At 34.7% G+C, this 8,907-nt stretch overlaps 1 pseudogene; it reads right to left on the reverse strand.

The window, feature by feature from the left end:
• Window positions 1–1,241: 1,241 nt before the first annotated feature.
• On the reverse strand, window positions 1,242–5,189 carry LOC133781567 (probable L-type lectin-domain containing receptor kinase S.5; annotated as a pseudogene).
• Window positions 5,190–8,907: the final 3,718 nt, after the last annotated feature.

The following is an 8,907-nucleotide window of genomic DNA, read 5'->3' on the forward strand; positions in this document are numbered from 1 at the left end:
AAGATGATTTATGGAAATTCTTCAAGAACGAATTCTCCAGAGTTTCTCCCAAGATCACAAAATTTTCGTCCTAAGCGTGGGTTCGAATTGTAGAGTTTCTTCTTTCTTCGATCAGGGATCAGGTCTAGGGTTTCTTTGGTATGGCTAGAATTTTCACAAAAGATGTACTAGAAGCAAACACAAGCCGGATTGCTGGAACATAGTAAGTAGTATATGCTGCCTCTAGCTACCTTAAACTTTCATGCTAGTTAAATGTCTAATACAATTGAGTTGTACCACGAAATGCAGTGGTTACATTCCACCTGAATATGCCAAGAAAGGCTTATATTCCACAAAATCAGATGTTTATAGCTTTGGAGTTCTCGTTCTACAGATAATAACTGGCAAGAGATTTGCTTATTACTATGGTTCAAATGAAAATATGTACTTTCTAGAATATGTAAGTTACATATAGTCAAGCTTTTTGCTTTTTCTTTGTCTAAGATGAATGAATCACATATATGAATATGGATAACATTATGAAACAATGCCAGGCTTATGAACTGTGGAAAGAAGGAAAAGGCATGGAGTTTATGGACCCTTCACTTGATGACACACATTCACCTTGCAAGTTAACAAAATGCATGCAAATAGCTCTCTCTTATGTGTTCAGGAGAAGGCAAATGACAGGCCATACATGTTAGAAGTTTCCTCACTGATAAGGTATGAAAACGCTGCAATGGCAGTTCCCAAAAAGCATGCTTCTTTAAGCAGAAATGAAGATCGTCATGGAAGTAATGCTACATCACATCCGGATAATTCTTCTTCAGTCAATGATGCAACAATCTCCGAGCTGGTAGCCCGGTAATAGCCTCAGATAGGCTTTTGTTTTGTGTTTTATTTTTCTCTTACAGAAATAGTTACAAAACTTGTCATTTACATCTAAGAGCGTGAACAGTTACCAAATCTTTAATTTAATATTTTAAATCCTCTGATTTTTTTCTGATTGCTTGTTGATCATTCATATAGCTATTTTTCCATGTACTTATCAATTTAGCTTCACTAAAAACATACTATTTATCAAGTCTCATTTACTGGAGATGTCAAACCGAAACTTGTTATGTCACGGTGTACTACCACTTATGGCTTAAAAAAGCAGAACACTGATTATCTAGAAAAACATGACATTATTTTTAAGATTAGATAAGAAGAGTAATTATGAATAAGACCAGTACTTAATCTAAGACTGTCTGAAAAAAAAAAAAGAGAGACTAAATAGGTAATATAGTTTCAACGTTAATATGAGATAACTCACACAACTTAACGCATTCGTACAAATGAAGAACGTTCATTAAAATAAAATGTATATCTTTGGCTCCACATTATTTTAAAATATAAGTTGGAAGACCGAGTCTAACGACGCTCTACTTTGTTGATTTTCTTGATTAGAGAGTTCTTTCGTTTCATGTCCTTAAAACTCCCTCTTACTTCTCTAAATATTCTCTGTTCAGATTTGTCAAAAGCTCTTTCTGTTGATTTACTTTTCAATAGTGACACAATGATAATTGTGTACCATAGACAATAAATACATTTTCATTATCCCACCAAATCAATATTTTAAGAACTAGACTACTGAAAGTCTATTTACATTTGTGTATATGCCTTACGAGAACTTGCTCCCTCAACGGGGTTCTAACAGCGAAATCGTTGCATCATCAATGGAATAGAGTTCTCCTCTCGCCCTGCATATACAGCATTCTTTATTCAACTCGCCACTTTTGTTAATGGAGAATGCAGGTTTCTTAGGACTAATGAGGGCTGCAGCTTCGTTCTTGAGCATCGATGAAACCTCCAACATGGATGGCCTATCAACCGGACTTTCCTGCACGCATAGTAGAGCTACCTGCATGCATCTTTCTATTTTGCAGGTTGAAGAAGAGTCATCTAGTGTTTGATCAATGATCTGTGCTCCTTGACCTTCTTTCCAAAGTTCATATGCCTGAAATAGTGTAGATTAAATCCATTTACACATTTTCAGGGGAAACTCCTTGAATAAACATACAAGTAAAAACAAACTTACATATTCCAAAAGGTTTAGATTTTCATTCAGGCCATATGCACTAGTATTTCTCTTGCCACTTATGATTTGGATAAGCAGAACACCAAAGCTATAAACATCGTATTTCATTGAATATATGCCTTTCCTTATGTACTCAGGGGGCACATAGCCACTGGATATTGCATAGGTGTAAGAGCAATGGTTGGTCAGAATTAAGAATTAGCACAAACACACAATGCATGTTATAAATTACTCGCACTTGGTTACTTACTATGTTCCAACAATCCGACCAGTAATTGCTTCAAATTCATCTTTTCTGAACATTCTGGCCAAACCAAAGTCTGAAATCTTCGGATTCATTTGATTATCCAATAAAATGTTGCTAGCTTTTACATCCCGATGTATAATAGGAAAATTTGAGTACTCTTGGAGATATAGAAGACCTTGTGTAATTCCTTCGATAATGCAGACACGTTTCTTCCAATCTAAAAGATGCCTTTTGGTTGGATCTGCATTAGTCATTAGTTCTATGGTCACTGGTTTATTAATTAATTAGCATGAGCCTAACAAAAGTAGTTCTATGGCCACTGGTTTATTAATTAATTAGCATGAGCCTAACAAAAGTAGTTTTCAAAAAGATTTTAATGACTGGAGAAGAAAGACTAAGAAACATCAAGAGAAATTGGACCAATTTAGGCTAGTTTTGACACATTCATACCAAAGAGGTAGTGATCCAAGCTTTTGTTCGGCATGTGTTCATATATAAGCATATTCTCTTCCCTCTCTGTGCAATATCCTAGCACTCTAACAAGGTTTACATGTTGCAGGTTTGCAGTCAGCTTAACTTCATTCTCAAACTGTTCAAAACCTTGATTTGATGTTTTCGAAAGTCTCTTAACTGCAATTTCTTCTCCTCTCCCCAAAGTACCCTATCAAAACCAATGAACTCAATAGAAAAATTAGCAGTCTCCAAATCATGTGAACCAAATGTACTATGATTAAGATAAAAAGGCAGTTATCTTTCTCTACACAATGGTTGACAAGATGAAAATTACAACCCAATCTTTATGCACTTGCAGCTTAAATGGTTTCCATGTGCTTTCAATTTGTTATCTAGTATAGTAAAATGTTAAAGCAACAACTACAGGCTCTTGGAGCATGACATGTATTACCTTGTACACAGGTCCAAATCCTCCCTCTCCAAGCTTATTTTGAGTGGAGAAGTTATTTGTAGCAGCCTTGACAGTTGAGTAACTAAATACTTGCAGATTAGAGGCATCGCTGTCACGAAGTTCAGTAGCTGATCTGATTTTTAGTTTATAAAGTGATCTTTCAATAAAATTAGTAATCCCTACAACCAAACAAGCTAAATTCATTTAGACAAAAGTAGCAGTAAACTTTTATAATCACGCACAGCTAGATGAACATTACTTGTTGAATTGAGTGCTCTTGTTTGTAATAAACACAATATGGTGGCCAGCAAAAGAATAATCATAGCAGTGGTAACCAGAACAATGGTCAATAGTCGCTGCCTCATTCGTTGCCGATCTCCATTTCCCTCTTGAGCTATCAAAGTAGTTGATTCTATGAATTATAATATACCACAAGTTCTTCAACATCTATTCAAAATAATGCAAATAAACCCTTCAAGTCATCAAGTAAATGAGGAATTCCCGTGATGTTTTTACAACAACACATGAATAACTACGGCGCTCTTCAGTTGGAAATTTCAAGCTAAAAGGTAAATAACCAATCCTGTTTCAAATCTGCAAGAGGTAAATACTGACAAAACCATTCTTACGAAATGGCATACAAAAGGTAAAAATGAGATTTCAGCTACCTGCTTTAGAGAGAATCCAATTATTGTCGTCTCCTATTTGGAACATAAAAAAGCCCAGAAGATTCATCTTCTTTACATACGAAACTTTAGCCTTGATAACCTCGACATCATCAAAGCTAATCAAGTTTTGCCTTAGTTTGCAAAAGCTGACAACATAAGTATCATTGTACACAGACTCTACACCGTACCCATTACTTCTTATGTACCACTTTAAGTAGCTATAGGACATAGACCCGTCCAAGGTGATTCCTGGACCTGTTGATCGAGCCCGAATTGGATTGTATTGTCGTTTGGGTTCGCAAGGGTCCAAGCGTAGCCAAGGTGTGACAATCCCATGACCAGTTCACTAGCAGGAAATCCTCTGTTCAACCACTTGTGAATTCCACTATTAGTGTTAATAACTTGGTTCGATGGATCATATAAAGCGGCATGAGGGTAAGAGAAATTCGATGTGGTTGGCATATAGTAGTTGAACGACTTAAGATGGACCCAATCCAAGTTCTTCTTCATCGCGTCAATCGGGTAGCTCACTGAGTTCAAACTCGGCATGATATGACTCACCATGACCAAAAGCAACTTCGACTGGTTCTTGTTTCTTGACTCAGAATCTATGGCAGCTCGCCACTCTCCCAGGAGGGTTCTCAAAATTGTCATCTCCGAGCTCGAGCTTGGTTGCACACTACAAAGGTCTAGCCCATCAAACCCATTAAGCTTAGCTGTTCTTATTGAAGATTCAATAAAGGATTTTCTAAGGGAAGACTTTATTAGAGTTGAGAGAAAGTTTGAATTTTGTTCTTCACCGACCCAGATGGACAAAACGGTTTTCACGGATGGGTTTTTAAGCTTGACAAGATTTGTGAAAGTATAGAACTTTTCTGATGTAAAGGAGTTAATATGGAGCTGGTATGAGGAAAAATTTACAGAAACAAAACCAAAGACTAAGTGAGTGAAAAGAGCAGAGTTGATATCTGAAACAGGGAGCTCTGATTGAGAATCATAATAACCGACTTTTAACCAAGATTTTGAGGTAGAACATTGATTTATAAACGAGAAAAAGAAAAGGAGAGTAGCAAGTTTGGAAGCCATTGGAGAATGATGTAGGAATCTGGAGGTATGGTAAGATCTTTGCATATGTTAGAATCATGCATTAATCACCATTTTCAACTATGATTGGGATTTTGTGGGAAAAGAGTATCTGGTTTCCTATAAAGAAGGAGGATAGTTTACTTTTCAATTTCGTGGAAGAACACGGAATTGTATAAACATGTTGACTTCAGAAGAGACTTTGAGGCAGCCATGAAAGGACTGGTCTCTTCTCTGCTTTCATCATAGAAATTTCTTGCGTATGACATATCTATCCGCTACTGCTGAAACATAGAAAAGATAGTGTTGATTTTGATGGCAGTAAATGAAGAGAATCGATTCGTAGTCAATGTTAACTGTCTAATTTTTTGACAATGGATTCACTTGGTTGTTAACCTTGATAATTGGTGTTCACATTAAAAACCTTGCACGTCAATTTCCCAAAGGTATTTTTTGAGCTAAAACTCAAACCTTTACTAGAAATTGGTATTCAAATTAAGATTACTTGCCTATCAATTTTCAGATATTGTTTGGGCTAAAACTCTAACCTTTACTGTAATTTAACTTAAACTTTGCTATCCAGCCCCAAAGGACAGACTTTATAGCAATTCTCTTAATATGAGAGACTTTTACATCGGGGAAAATGGAGGGAAATTGATCTATATCTAATAAAATATCAGAAAAAATAGAATTATGAAAACTATGCTTCACCAAACCATCCACAACCAGTAATGCATCAGATTCTATAATAGAAATTGGCAGTCCAATATCCAAAGCCCATGTATCACCATGAAATAAAGTCAAAGCCTCCATCTCTTTCGAAGTAAAACGTCCAGTCATAGGCATAGCAAGATTAGCCATTGGTGCACCCTCTAAATTTGCGAATAATAGCCCCTATACCAATTGTTTGTAAAAGAAAACAACATGCGGCATCCACATTTAATTTATAACAATTCAGTGGTGGAGGGCGTCATTTATCAGTGGTATTAGAAGATTGAAGCACCTGAAGGGAAGGATTAGAGCATTTGCGATATTGCTGAAACTTGTGTAGATAACTAAGTGCAGAGTTCAATAGGTCCTGAGGATGTCTGTGCTTGCCTTCGTGATACTCCACATAATGGTAAAAACCTGCTCCGAGAGTGTGTGAGATAGTGATGGGATGAATTTGACACTGGAAATTCGTTCAGCATGCCTATAATCCATAGAGAAACTTGAGAGCTTCCAGACCATTTTGGCTCGTGAAAATCCAAATAAAGAGTGCCCCACAGATTCCCACTCATTATTACACAGACAACATATGGTAAATGAATCTATTTTGCGTCTGTGTAAATTGACAGCAACAGGGAGAGCATTATTAATAACTCTCCATGAAAATATTTTGACGTACTTTAGAAGACAAAGATAGACCAGAACTTCGTCCACCAAGCTTGATGAGATAAAGAGCATGGAGAAGCCTGGTTAGTATCACGAGAGCAGCCAGATGATATCCACTCTTTGCCGTATAACCGCCCGTTGTATATGTTGGATCCGCCCCAGCTTTGTGGATTTGGACCAAATAAGGCCATGGGCCCAAGTGAAAAAAATGGGCTTGGTCCAAAATGACATAATGATAGTAAGTAAATGTTCTCATTTTATATTTTGTTGTAAAATAGTGTGACCATTTTTTTGATATTACATATTATCAAATATGATATTTAGTAAATTACTATTTTATTATAAATATTTTAATATTATAATATATGTATATTATTTTTATTTAATTAGTTTCTATTTTAATATTATTTTGATTTTTTTTTTATTTTTTATGAGTTATTGAATGATATATCATACTACAAAATACATATATTGAGTTGAAAAATAATATAGCAACAAAATTTACAAAATTATTACTAAAAAATATATATACTATGCTAACAAAATTATATACTACCATTATGCATAATAAGATAGAAACTAAATCTCATAAATAAATGATATATCATACCATAAAAAATATACACTAGTTGGAAAATAATATACCAACAACCCATAAAAAACTTAAAAATTTAATATAACTTTAAAATAAAAAATAATTAAACAAAACTAATATACATATATAACTATATTAAAGTCACACGCTCCTAAATAAATAAATGATAGAATATGACAATTTAGGTAATCAACAACATAAAATTGTCATTTTTGTACAATTTTTAAAATGAGTATATTAGCTTCTTGATGTCATTGTTTTGGGTCATTTACTATAATTTCTCAAATAAAAGGCAGCATTGATTAAAAAGAAAGAAAAAAAGGCTTGCTTTTAGAATGAGAGAACCTAGCCGTGAAACTAAGAAGAAAAAGAAAAGGAAAGAGGAGAGAAAAGCTAGAGAGAGGAGGATTTGGCACTTTGACTTGAAGATTGAGTGGTTGATTCTCATCCATTTTAGCACAAATTTTGGGTGGTGAACCCTTTCAAGGTGCTCTACAAATTTACCGGTTCCGATTTGGTGTTTGTCCTCTCTAAGGTGCTCTCTCACTATACCCATTTGGTTTTGGAAGGGTTAAGAAGGTCATGAGTATATAGATGGAATTTAGTATAGTTTATTACTCTCAGAATGATGGTAAATCAGAGAGAGAGGGTTATCTAATTATTATTGGAAGAACATCTTATAAGATGAATGAGTTAATATATATCTGGATCCTGAGGTGGTTCAGGGGACTATTGAGATTATTAGAGGTTGAAGCTCAGATGCTCATTTCTCAGAATAAATGGAAAAGTTTTACTGAATTGAGAAGTAGGAATGTGGAATTCCAAGTAGGAGAATGTATCTTCCTTAAAGTATCACCATGGAAAGGGGTGAGGAGCTAAGGGCAAGCTAAGCCCTAAATTATATTGGCAGTTGGGTTGTGGATAGGACTGGTGAGATTGACTTTGGATCAACCTTATCTTTTGCACTGCCAGTTGTATTCAGGGTATTATGTATTTCCATGCAATGGATGATAAGCGTACAAAATATACGCTTATTTATAACATTTTCATATTGATTTGGTTGTTTTTCTCAAGAGAAAGTTTCTATTTAATCTATTTGGTGAACTTGTGCAGTTTGTCGTTATAATTCTGATTTGTTCGAGAATTTGGATAAATGTTTGTTTTAGTAGCCGAAAATTGGCTAATATTTGGAAATATGGTACAGGCGATATATCGCCTGTCTTGGGCGATATATCGCCACTTGTGGAATTCCAAATTTTGGCTTAGCAGAACGACATCAGAAACTCGCGTTTTTATCGAGAACATTCACCATGCGATATATCGCAGCATTATAGGCGATATATCGGCACAAGGGCATTTTTGGAAATTATCATGGAAATTCGTAGGGTTTTGGGATTTTTTGTAAAAAGAATAAAAAGAAGATCGAAAGGGACAGAAAGGGGAAGCATTCTAGCGGCAAAGGGAAAGATACAGAGAAGAATCCACGTTTATTTTGTTTGTGTTTATTTATGCTTTTGAATTTTAGATTGTGTGATGAAGTTTAATATTATGAACTAAATTCGTATTTAGAGTATTTTAATGTAGTCACTAGATATTCTATTCGTCTTTAATGCAATTTCTATGAATCTTTGAATTTATGGTTATCTATTGTTCTATGTTTAATGCTTGTAATTGATCGGCCATCTGTTGCATGATTATTGGTTTTAATTCAATATCTGAAAAGTGAGAATTGGAATAGCTTTAGACAATAGACATAAATTTCAATTTAGAACGAAAGTATCAAATTGGTTTGTGTAGCAATTAGGTTTTTGTTCTTAATGCGGTTTATGTGTCGAATTTATCACAGACATGTAGAGAATTCACAGGTAAACTGAATATTTTATATCTTGAGAAAGAATAGAATTGTCAATAGTAAACTTGCTATAATCATAGATCAAAGAAACATATTAGTTGTATTATTGATTGAATAGAATTGAA

Source organism: Humulus lupulus, chromosome 6, assembly GCF_963169125.1.
Source record: "Humulus lupulus chromosome 6, drHumLupu1.1, whole genome shotgun sequence".
Lineage (NCBI taxonomy): Eukaryota > Viridiplantae > Streptophyta > Magnoliopsida > Rosales > Cannabaceae > Humulus > Humulus lupulus.